Genomic DNA, 12,940 nt, shown 5'->3' on the forward strand with positions numbered 1-12,940 from the left:
GAGACATTAATCTATGGATAGATCGGTTCTTAAAACTAGATTTTGTGCGATGGAACTCTTTGGTTTACGGAGGAAGAAATGAGAGTCAAGGAAAACTCATAGTCACAGCTTTTGAACACCTGTCCACTCAGTGTCCAGCTTCCTTCTTCCCAGGGGAACCATGATTTTAACCACAAAGCTCTCATGGAAGAGGAGTCCTTCCCACATGGGAAGACCGGTGCCCATCTCTCTGTCTTCTGAAGCCTCAGAGGGCATGAGGGGAAATTCCATTCGCCTACGCAGCTATCAGGGTGAGGGTCTCGATTATGCTCACCCTCATCTGAAACCCTGCTTTCATCATTAGCGCCTGACACATTTACTCTCTCCTTCTTCCCATTTCTCCAGTCTGGGCTTCTTCAGAACCCATGATGGGTAAGGAGACAATGTGCTAAGTTCTCCATAACACTCATCACAGGAGAGTCTTCCTCTCTGAGTTGTAAGATACTAGCAGTAGAGAAATTCTAAAAGCTGGTGCTTAACAGGTTATCTGTTGAATGAACGAAGGAAGGAAGGAAGGAAGGAAGGAAGGAATTGAATGAGTAGTAAGTATTGTATCTCTGTATGCTGGGGGAATTGGGCAACCTGGTTTTCACAGATGAGGAAAGCTAAGCCAACCCACTTGAAAGCCATTACATTATTAATGATGGCTTGAACTTGGCAGAATAAATACCCGCTGCGTTAGCTCACAGCACTCTGCCTTCTGAACTGCCCAGGCGTGAACAGCTCAGAATTCAGAACTTATGATGATTGTTCTGTTTCCTTGACTAGGAATGTGGGTCCCTCTGTGTTCACAGCTGCTAAAACCATAGCACGACTCTTGTTTCAAATGTCCCGGAGTCCTCCACCTGCCTACCTGGACGACAAAAGACAACTTGCTACCTGGAGCTTGCTGACATGGTTTTTGGAAAGAACCTGGAATCCCATCCACCTGTCTGCACATTGGCTCACAAGTGCTTCACACGGCAGGTATTTTCAGAGTGGTAGCTGCATGCTGAGCACCATGCTGAGGTGCTGGTCCAGACTGGAAGAGGTTCACTACCCTTCAAGGGAGACTAGAGTAGGGGGACCTTCTGTCTATGTGTTACTTTCATTGGTCAAATAAAGAAACTGCCTTGGCCTTTTGATAGAACAGCAGCTTATATAGGCGGAGTAGACCAAACAGAATGCTGGGAGAAAGAAAGCAGAGTCAGGCAGATGTCATAAAGCTCTGGTTAGATGGACGTAGGTTAGAATCTTCCCTGTAAGCCACAATTCCGTGGTGATACACAGATTACTAGATATGGAAAGCAAGATGTGAGAGTTAGCCAAGAAGAGGCTAGATATAATGGGCCAGGCAGTGTTTAAATGAATACAGTTTCCATGTAATTATTTTGAGTAAAGCTAGCCAGTGGCCAGGAGCCGGACAGAAGGAAAAGCAGCCACTCCCCATTTACAACAGGAGACAATATGACTGACTGCCCTGTGACAGAAGATATAACATCAGGTAACATGGTATCTGCAAAGCCATAGAATGGATGTCCGTCACTGCCTGGGGGACAGGGAAGGACATGTCCAGATAAGACCTTTAAAAGAACAAATAGAAGCTATCTGGAAGCTACAGATGTGGAAGGGCATCATAGCCAAAGGGATCAGCATGGCTGAGGCTTAAAGGTTCCATGATGCCTTTGGGGGAGCTACAAGCATTGGGCAAGATGTGATGGAGGACTAGGAAGGTCCAAGTCTCTACCTTGAAGTGTTCTAAGCAAAGAAATGATAAGGTCAGCGTTAAGACATAGAAAGATGGCCCTGCGTGTGGTGTCAAGTGTCAGAGGCACAGGATGTTCTCAGGATATCAATCCTCTGTCACCCGACTCAACCCCCTCCCCACTTCCATTTTCTAGTCTTTCATTCTTCTCAGCAAGTCATGTTTGCTCTCAACTTCTGCAGTGACCTTTTGTGTTCTCCTTGCTCCCGGCTCCCAGAGCCTTTCCCAGTGAGTGACAGGCAAGGGGAGGGGAGGCCCCCTAGACACCAGGTTCACCAGAACTCTGAGGTTGTGATCTGGATGGGCAGGGGATAACTAAGCCTTCTTGTGTGCAGTGGCATGTTTATCAACCCCCTGGAGTTTGTCTTCAATCAACCACCAGTGCAGTACAGAAGGGCTCCTTGGGAGGGTGACCAGGCTTAGGGTGCGTGCAGAAACCTGCTTCTGGAGGAGAAATTCCTCAGACCAGCACTAGCGAAGCAGAATCCCCAAGAACAGAGAGAAGAACAATCAAAAATCGGGTCGACTTGGGTTTGTGCTGAACCTACAGTCGAAAGCCTCTCTCAGTGGAAAGTCTAAGGAGAAATGGCTGGAAATTGCTGGAAAAGAAGAAACCACAGGGAGGGCCTGGCAGGGACAGGGACTTCATGAGACACTCAGATGTCCTGCCTTGTGACAGGTACAAAGACAGTTTGCAGCATCCCGACTGCGAGCAGCAGTAGGACCGCACCAGGCAGATGACCCCTCAGTAGGATTAAGGACAACATGGGGGTCATGTTTTTGCTAAGATGACCTCAGCAGCTGACTAGGTGCCCCCCCATATTTTATTAGACTACACATTAATGCATGCAGAGTCCCTGAGCTTCGTAGGTCTTTAATGAATAGATGCCACCTTCATTTTCTAGATATTTTGCAGCTGACGATGAATGTGACGGGCTACGGGCTGAAGGGCGCACCAAGTTCATTGTCTGTCTCCTTTTGGAAACATTCTAGCTGAAAAGACTTGCCCTTCACTCAACAGTTGTAACAGAAATGACTTATCTAGTGGAGTTCAGAAACTTTACACCTGACTCACCCATTTCCTTCTAGTCCCCAAACCCAGTGAGGTACCCATGGGAGAAATGAACCTCACTCAATCTCTGATGACCAGTCTTGCATCTCCTCGGAACACAGGGAGGCCAGGATGGTATGTATCCAAGTTCCTCTGGCTGGGTGAGCAATGACTCCAGATGCCAGAGGGGTGAATGGAATGTGGTCATCCAGCACTGGGCAGATGGTCCTTCTGCACAGGCAATCTGTCCCTTCGAGAAATGCTGCAGAGGGGACGTACATACACAAAGAGGAGGTTTGGATCCAAAGCTCAGCCTAGCAACTAGCTGTTTGCTTGTGGGCATGTGATTACTCCTCCCTGTGCCTGTTTAATATCTGCATAGTAGGGATAACAGTGCTGTCTTTGTGTGCTGTGGTGAGAGGTTTTTGGGCCCACATGCCAGACTGTTAGAGTCTTTGAGATCTGGAAGCTGCTCAGTAGTTACCAGTTCTGCCTGCTTGTTCATGCATTCCATCCATCCATCCATCTGTCTGTCCTTTCATCAGTCCATCCATCCATCCATCTGTCCGTCCATTCATCAGTCCATCCATCCATCCATCCATCCATCCATCCATCCATCCATCCATCCATCTGTCCATTCATCCATCTGTCCATCCGTCCATCTGTCTGTCCATTCACCCGTCCATCCATCCATCCATTCATCCATCCGTCCATCTGTCCATCTGTCCGTCCATCCATCCATCTATCCATCCACCCACCCACCCATTCATCCATTTCATTCTTCTCCAAACAAGACTCTTGGCACAGACCCAACCACCTCTGTATCCCACAGCCCTTCGAGGGTGGGAGGCTCCTTCTTTGTGGATATTCCCAACTGTTCCAGAGATGACTACTTATCTGTGTCTTAAAAGCAGGTGTTGGGCTCCTCAGGACTTCCAAGATGACCTCTAATTGGCACATCCTCTCCTCCAGAGAACGTCTGGGTGACAAACAGGGTCTCTTCTCACATCCTGATCTTCACCATCCCTGAAAAGTGGAGTCATACGCTGGAGTCTTTTCCATGCTGCGGCCCAGCTCACCTCTCAGCTTCATCTTGTCGCTCATCTGATGCTGCTCCCAAGCCCAGTCTGTGTTTACATGCCTCCACACTTTGTTCCCATAGCTCTGCTCCCTAAATGCATGTGTGTGTGTGTGTGTGTGTGTGTGCGCACGCACACACACACACACACACACACACACACCCCTCCATCTCAAAGCCTTTGCTGGCCCCTGGGACCCTCAGCAAACCCAACCACTGCAAATCTTTTGAGCCCTAGAGTCAATGCTGCTTTTTGTTGTCTGTCCCCAAAAAAACAAGCTTTGAAAGCCATTGAGGGAAATGTTTATTCACTCTGGTCAGATGAAACATTCCTTCCCCCTTACAATCTTTATTTTAGGGCTGCCATGACAGAATAACGTGTGTGTGTGTGTGTGTGTGTGTGTGTGTGTGTGTGTGTGTGTGTATTTCCTTACATTGCTGGAAGCTGGAAGTCCAAGGTCAAGACTTTGGCAGGCAGCTCCTGAGGCCGGCCTCCTTGGCCACTTTGTCACCGTGACCTCATATGCTCTTTGTTTTGTAGCCAGGAGTACCTGGCATTTCTTTAAGTGTCTAAACTTCTTATTAATAGAATACCAGGGAGTATAGATTAGGATCCTCCCAATATGTCCTCATCTTAACTGAATCACATCTTTATTCCAATACTCGGGAGGCAGAGGCAGGAGGGTCTCTGCGAGTTTGAGGCCAGCCTGACCTACAGATTGAGTTCCAGAACAGTTAGGGCTACACAAAGAAATATAGTCTCAAAATAATAGAAAACAACAACAAAGAAACCTCAAAATACAGTCACATAAAATGTGGGGATACAATCTAGTGCTTAGCCTCATCTGCTATGGGTTTTTGACTCTTAGAACGGTAGGTAGCCTCAAGTTCATTGTGCCTTAAACACCCCACCCCATCCCTCCTGGCCTTGCTCTGTCGGGCTGCTCTCCCAGAGACATACAGATTATACGGATTTTTCCCCTATGAATGACAGTATTGGAGACAGGGTTTAGTAAGTATCTGGTGCTAGATGAGGTTACAAGGATGGGGCCCTGTTCTCACAGGGATGGTTATGGGAAAAGATGATAAAGAGATATCCCTTCTCCATGAACAGAGATTAAAGGCCATGTGAGGACAAAGAGAAGCTGAGAGTCAGACAGAGAGCCCCCCCCCCCCGCAGGGCCTGTACTGACCAGCACCTTGGTCTTGACCTTGCAGGCCTTGAGGTCTCTGAGAAAGCAATTTCCGCTGTTTGATCCGTCCAGCCCGTGCTATGTTGCTTTGGTAGCATGCAATGACCAAGGCCAGGATCCAGGCTCCTGTCTCCCTCTGCTAGTCCAGCACTGAGATGCACATCACATGCTGTGTAAGTACACAACCATTTCCATACACTTAGACTTACACAGCCATCACCACCATCAACATTAAAACATTTCTCCTTCAGAGAAAAAGCCTCCTGCCCGCTGACAGTCACAGCTTCTCCTACCAAAGCCCACGCAGCCTTAAAGAACCTGCCAAACTATTCCTTATCTGTGTGTGTCTGCCTTTCTTGCAAATTTCACATCAGCACACGTTTCCATGTGTGCCAGGTAGTCTCTGGGGTCTGGAAATACACGTGCCCACCACTTCTGGAATTCGCCTGCTGTGTATGGCTAGAGGAATATGCATGGGGAAACTCTCTCAGGGAATGTTGGTGACATTAAACAGGCACCCTTGGTGCTTTCCCTTGGTGCTGAGGACCACAGGGTATGGGCCTTTCGAGGTTGACTCCAAGTTCTGGGTTCAGATCCTCTCTACCCACACAAGGAACCCAGGCTCAAACTTGTGGGCAGGCTCAGACACGGGCAAGGATGCAGCCTCTTGAACTCTCTGATAAATAGCTCTCTGGGCCTGTGCCAGGGCCTGTAAGGGCTATAGGAAAGGATGGCTAGTCATTTTAGCTTAATGAACCTTTTCATATGGGTGCACCAGGCCCTTAGGAGGGCAAAGGGTAGGAGGTTGGCCCAGTTTTCACCGGAACCGGTCTCAAGGATGTTAAAGCTCCCTTTCTAGTCACCCTTTTTACCTATCCTAAGCTTTGTGACCTCCTGTAGATACCATGTAGTTTCCAACAAACATTTAGAACCTTTGCTAGCTTTAGGGAAACTTTGGCCATGAAGGCCAAGCTATTGTTTGGCCCCAGGAAGGGGGCACACCAAATCTAGGAATTAACTCTTGGAAAACTTTTGTGGTGACTATTGAAGCTGTCTCCATTAAGGTGGAGCGGGTTTCCACCTTAGAAGGTATCTATGAACACTAACAAATAATTGTATCTAAGAACCAGGGGTTTGATCTCTGTAAATCCACACCCCTGTTTTCCAGGTATGATTCCTCAGGCATAGAGTCCTTCCAGGGTTTTCCCCATCTCTGTTGGGTTCCTTTTGTACACAGGTGGCCCTCAGGACACGGTGTCCTTGATACAATTGTCTACTTGAGAGATGTAATATCTGAAGCTGAACAGCCCAGCAGTTTTAGTTACCCCCATGTGGGTGTCCTGGTGGAGTGTGGTGACCGTTCCAATAGCTGCAGGGAGTGCTAGTCTCCTGTCTGGCAAGAACCACAACCTGTTGGCCTCCTGTTTGGCATCTTCCCTTTTCCATCCAGTTGGCTTCTTCCTGTGTACAGGTTGGATGCTGGTTCAGGTTCAGGGAGGGTATCTGGGGAGGGTCCGTTGGTTCCAGGGTTGCCTTCTGGGCCTCCAAGCCTTGCCCTGTTCCCTCAGGTCTCTTCTGGAAATTCCCTTTCTGATACTCTGCAACAGAACACTACAGTGAACAACGGCTACCTCTCTTGGCAGTCATATAGTCTCCAGAAGCATCAGAATTTCTGCTTTGCTTTCTATTTCCATTGTAGCTGAGGTGAGGAGTCCCCTCTCTCTAGAGAGGGCTCTGTGGACATGGGCTGTGGCAAATGTATACAGATTGTCTTTGGACACAGTGATGGCTTTGCCCTTCCCCCAACAAAGTGCCTGGGTTAACACCAGAAGCTCAACCCTTTGTGCTGAAGTCCCTCAGCTGAGGGGCGGGGCCCACAGCATCATGCCCAAGATAACAACTGTGGCCCCAGCGTAACTGACTCAATCTTGAACAAAATTTCTCCCATGAGCAGACAGTGCCGACTCCACTTCTTAGAGCAGGGCATCTGTTAGGTCAGGTTTGATGGCCTGGACCAATAATTCCAGTTAGTCATGTTGGGTAATTGTCTGGCAGCAGACTGATCGGGTCGATGATTGAGATGGGGCTTATCCTGGAGTCATGCTTGATAATGCATCACTCGGGCATCTCTGGGGTCTCCCTCAGGAGGGCTCCAACAGAGGTCCTCCTGCATCCACCTGCCTCATGCTAGGATTGCAGGCATGTGCCACCACATTCTGCTAAAGTGCGTGTTTATGACATAAAAGTGGGTCTCACCTCTTATTTCCTTGAAAAAAAAAACACAACACAAAAGCAACAACAAAAAAAGGATGCAGATCTGCCCACTTCTAAATCAATCTTTCGTGGTGTCCATCCTATTAGAACAGCAGAACTGTGTCTGATGGTTTTAGTCCACTTCCGTTATGCTAACCAAATACCTGACACTGGGTAATTTATAAAGTACAAAAATTTATTTCTTTGTTCCAAAGGCTGGGAGGCCAAGATCAAGGCATTTGTGCCTGTGGTGTCCAAAGAGGGTTCAGCTTTCACTTCCAAGTGGTGTCTCAAATGCTTTCCCTCCAGAGGGACCAATGCCCTGCTCTCTCCTAGACAGGAGGATGAGTTCATCTCCTCAAGTCCATTAAAGAGGTGCTAAGCCCCTCCCTGACAGTGAAATCACTTTCTAAACGGCTAACTCTTTCCATGCTGCTGAATTGAAGACGAAGTTTCAACCTAAATCTTAGAGGGGATGCAAACATCATAACCACGTGGCTTGCTTTTTCTCGTAGTCTGTAACACTGGCACTATCTGCTTTCTTGCCTGTTCATTACTGTATCAGCTCATCTCCCTCCCCACAACAGAAGCTCAGGAAAGCAGAGCCTTATCTCTGCTGTCACTTGCTTCCAATGCTGAGGACAGAGCCTCCCTCGTAAGAGGCAAGCCGAGTACATGTTGAAAGAAGGGATGTGTGGCTGTGCCTGGTACCCACAGCATCTTTGTTCAGTTGGCAAAGCAACAGAATACTGCATAATCAAAGCCCATAGTTCCATGTCAGTTCTGACCCCGTGCTTGACCGTGGGACCACAGACTGAGGCACACCTCGGTGAGAGCATCGATTTGTCTTTTCATGTGAACAACGGGGATGTCAGTTTAGATTTCCTCTCCATGCTTTCCCATCTTAGATGACATCAGATGACCATGAAGACACCTTGTCCTGGAACTGCAGAGTCAGTCACACCCCTTAAGTGACCCCCGCCTCCTCTCAGTAGTCTTGAGCCTATAAGGTGACTCTCCTTTTACAGAACCTTGGGTGGATGACTTGGGCCAAGATGGGAGTAAACATGGAGAAGCTGGTGAAATAATGACTCCAACCCCTTAGAGATGCGAGAGCCTCCACGCTACCACCCTCCCCTGGTGGTTTAAGTCTTGGAGATCATAAAACCATTCATGTTCCCGCCAAGAAAGCCTCTGTCCTGTAAATATGACATGGGAATGCACTCTAATGTGCTGTGTGCTAGGGGTCTTCTTCAAATACATACATATATTTAAGTCTGCAATTCTATTCCCTGTGCCACCTAAATTATTTGGTATGATATCAGTAGCTGTGGATAAATGCCCTAGGTCTCCTCATTCCAAATGCCCTCATATTCTTGGTGGCATTTTGGAGAACTTCACAGTTTGCAGCTTGTATCATTTTCACTGACTCTCACTGTTTAAACATTTTTAATTTGCATTTATTATTATGTGCATTACGATAGTATGTGAGCATTTATACACAAGTGCAGGCACATGTGTGCTACGTTGTGCTTGAAGGGGGCCAAAGAATGTCTTTCAGGAGTCAGTTTTCTACTTCTACCATGTGAGTTCCAGGAATTTAACTCAGATAATCAAACTTGGTGACAAGCACCTTTGCCTACCGAGTCGTCTCGCCAGCCCCTGATCCTCACTTTTGATGTGGAATATATCAAGTCCCAAGGTGCTGTCTGGCCTTGCATGTTAAGTCTGAATCTTCTCCACAGGATGGCTTTGGGGACAGTCACTGCCAAGTCTTCAGCTCAGTTTTGCATCTGTAATATAAAACTGTTTATGGGGCGCCAACTCACACCCTCAGACTTCCAGAGGAGTGGGAAGGTTGACACGTGATCCCAGAACTCAGAGTCCAAAGCAAGGGGATCACCATCATCATGAACCTAAGGCCACCCTGGGCTACAGAACGAAACCCTACTAAGAAAGCAAAAGAGGCAGGAGAGAGGAGGGCAGCGAAGAGAGAAAGAAAGAAAAAAGGGAGGAAGGGAAGGAGAGAAGGTAGAGTGGAATTGATGGAAGGTGGAAAGGGGAAGAAGAAGAAGAAGAAGAAGAAGAAGAAGAAGAAGAAGAAGAAGAAGAGGAAGAGGAAGAGGAAGAGGAGGAGGAGGAGGAGGAGGAGGAGGAGGAGGAGGAGGAGGAGGAGGAGGAGGAGGAGGAGGAAGAGGAAGAGGAAGAAGAAGTAGAAGAAGAAGAAGAAGAAGAAGAAGAAGAAGAAGAAGAAGAAGAAGAAGAAGAAGAAGAAGAAGAAGAAGAAGAAGAAGAAGAAGGGAGGGAGGCAGAGAGGGTGGGAAGGAGGAGGGAAGGTGGAGAGGGAGGGAAGGAGGAAGGAAGGTGGAGAGGGAGGGGGAAGATGGAGGGGGAGGGGGAAGGTGGAAAAGGAGGGAGGGAAGAAAGAAAAGAAGCCGAGATCGAGGAGTTGTTTCTATCTTTCTAAGAATCCCCTGGGAACTCTACATTTGCCACACTGCTAACTAAAATGATAAGCTTCTTTTTTGTGGTGTGAATAATGTCGCTTGTGTGGCAGCTTGGATTCCTTGCACTCATCAGAAGTGACATCGCAGGAAACCCCACGGTGTCATTCGGCTCTCTGCTGCTCTGTGTGTCTGATCTACATCAGACACACGTGTGGGGTAGAATTGGCCCCTTCAACCCCAAGGCTTACAGCCACAGCCTACCAAAGGACTGTGTAGGAAAGTGTCTTGAGCTGGCTTTAGGGTGCAGGGTGCACGCTGGTGTTAATCCCCACACTTGGGAGGTGAGAGAAGGATCTGGAGCTTCAGGCCAGTCTGGGCTACATAGCAGGACTCCATCTTTAGATATGTGTGTGTATGTGTGTATGTGTGTGTGTGTACATATGTGTGCATGTGTGTATATGTGTGCATGTGTGTGTGTGTGTATAAGAATGGGGGAGGGAGGAGATGAGGAGAGATAGGGAAGGAAGAGAGAGAGGAAGAAAAGAGAGATAGGAAGGGTAAAAAAAAAGAAGTGTGCATGGCCCTACACCCCTGATCACTAGATGACCTCTGTGATCCCCTTGTCAATCTAAGTTCATTGATTTCAGTATCCATATGGTGCCTTTCACCCACCAGAGCAGCATAGTGGCGTGGATACCACTGTCTATTTTTTAAAACAGCCCCTTTCCTATCAAGCCACCCGCAGGCACAAGCAGGAAGGCAGGCAGGCGATTTGTTACTGTGCATTAGACAGATGCAGCCAGGACTGCTTTCTCAGAACAAAACAAAAAGAAAGCGTGGCATGGACTTTAAAAATCAGTCTTGTGTTCAGTCGTTGACTCTGCTGTGTAAAAACAAAACCGAAAAGATCAGCAGGGGAACCCTTGGATTTGAGGACCTGTAAATTAAAATGGAGGACGTGTCGAAAACAAAGCACTTTTGAAGAAAGAAAGGAAGGAAGAAAGGAAAGAAGGGAGGGAGGGAGGGAAAAAGGGAGGGAGGGAAGGGAGGAAAGGGAGGAAAAGAGGGGAGGGAGAGAGGGAGGAGGGAGGGAGGAAGGAGAGAAAGAAAGGAAGGAAGGAAGGAAGGAAGGAAGGAAGGAAGGAAGGAAGGAAGGAAGGAAAAAGAGGGGTGCTAAGCTCAGAATCTGAATGACCCCATTTTCTTTCAGGAAATTGATGCTCAAATCTCAGTTTCTCCTCTGGAATAGAAGCGGGTTGGGGTACAGGGGAGCAGGTTAGGGTACAGGGAAGGCTGTGAGCCTCACCCAGCCATCTCCCGCCATGGTTAGTACTCCCGTTCTTCAATACCAGCCATCGATCATATTGCCCTCCTCTCTGCAGAAGCCCCCACCCCAGCTATGTGAAGCCACCTCAGAGGGAAGGTTGTAGTCAGTCCCAGTACCCAAGAGGAGACAGCCTTAAGCCAAGAACAAACCAACAGGTATGTCAGCCCTGTCTTTATCTCCCAGTGGGCCCAGCACTGGTACTGAGCTCCCTGTGGGATGAGAGGCCTGAGTGGAATTCTTCTTGCTTGGTTCCACTCCTGCCATGTGTACTTTCTCTCCACACAATTACCCCTCAGTCCAGTATGTATCCCAGAGTCCCCATCCCTGCTCCAGACTTCAGTCACCACTGCTTACGGTTGCTGCCTGGCCTAACTTCTTGATGTTCAGAACTTCCCATGGGCCTGGCACCTTGCTTTTTTGCTTAACCAAGTCTCTTGGTAAATTCAGAGGAATTCCTAACCCTGTTTCATAACTTGATGGCAGTGGGGTGGCCTGCTTCCTCATGGTCCCCCTGTCAGTGAGCCGTGGGACCAGAATCTAGTTCTTCCACTGAGATCCAAGGTCCAGTTCGCGTCAGCTCCACCCAAGCCCAAATGTGTACAGTTCTTTTCTCTCCCTTGACAGATATGCACCACACTCCTTCTTTGGATGGATCTTTTAAGGAGGCATTCGGGTAGCCTGCTTCCTAAGCAAGGGTCCACTAATCTCTTGTCAAACGAATTGGAGTAAATGCTGAGTGTCACGAACTGCAAACCTGGCTCCTCCTAAGACTCTCATCCCTCCCTGGGATGTGAACAGGAGCTGCAGTGGGTGTTACTGTCAGCAGATCAGCTGTGTCAGGGCCTGTTCTCGGCAGGAGCTCATAACTTTTCTGCAAGCAGCAAATGCTCCGGGGATCTCACGGACTTGTACCTGCTCTCCTGCCTGTGGCCCCTCACCATGCTCTGTCAGTGAGCCCAGAAAGGCATTGATTGCTTTTCCAAGGCAAAGTTTGGTGGAATTCACCTTTCATTTGCCGTTGGAGCCTTGTGAGCAGGGGGTAGACAGAAACAAGAACACCTGACATAGGAGTTTTTAGCTTCCAGAACTATAAACAAAGCAAATGTCTGCTGTGAATTATAGTGAACTCCCCACCCTCGGCACCCAGAATGGGATTCATGAAGGTATAATTTCTCAATGGCTGCTTTCAGAACACTCTTGCCCAACAGCACTCCACCAGAAATAAAAAGTTTACTGTCATAGCCAATGAGAGATTGCCCTCCCTGAATGTCAGATCAATTGGACAAACCCTCCACACCTTAGATATGGAGCCCTAACCTGAGTTCCCTTAATACATCTTGCAAGCCAGCATGGAGTGGGCTTATGGAAATAGACACATTGGAGGTATGTCATAGATATGTCACTTCTATGGTCAATAGATTCCCCAAGCATCGATCACATGGCCGTTGTTACACTTGGGACTGGGGGCGAGAGGCACACAAACATGAGGAACTGAACACTAATGATAAAATAGAGGGTAGTAATGAATTCTGGGTGCCCTAAGAACCCAGAAAAAATAAAAAGCAACCCTGGCTGGGATGAAGAGGTGACCTGGTGACCTGGTGACCTGAGTAGGTGATGTACATGGTGAGATGCAGAAATCTGGAGGTCATCAGGGTCAGCCTGGGGGGGGGGGTGGTCAGGAGGCTGTCACGAGATGTGTGCAAAGAGATCAAAGGGACCCAGATGACCTGTGTGTGAGGGGCAGTGGCAGTCTCTGGAACAGGAAACCCAGGTAGAGAGAAGGCTTGAGGCAGCGAGGGAGCTGT

General features: G+C 48.2%; 1 long non-coding RNA gene across 1 annotated transcript; it reads left to right on the forward strand.

The window, feature by feature from the left end:
- Positions 1-819: 819 nt before the first annotated feature.
- On the forward strand, positions 820-5,406 carry LOC125398583 (uncharacterized). The gene is made up of 3 exons (XR_007231458.3): positions 820-1,005; positions 2,873-2,969; positions 3,746-5,406. It is a non-coding gene; the product is annotated as an uncharacterized LOC125398583 (long non-coding RNA).
- The last annotated feature ends 7,534 nt before the right edge of the window (positions 5,407-12,940 follow it).

The sequence above is a fragment of the Myodes glareolus genome, chromosome 11, assembly GCF_982192425.1.
Source record: "Myodes glareolus chromosome 11, mMyoGla1.1, whole genome shotgun sequence".
NCBI classification, from domain to species: domain Eukaryota; kingdom Metazoa; phylum Chordata; class Mammalia; order Rodentia; family Cricetidae; genus Myodes; species Myodes glareolus.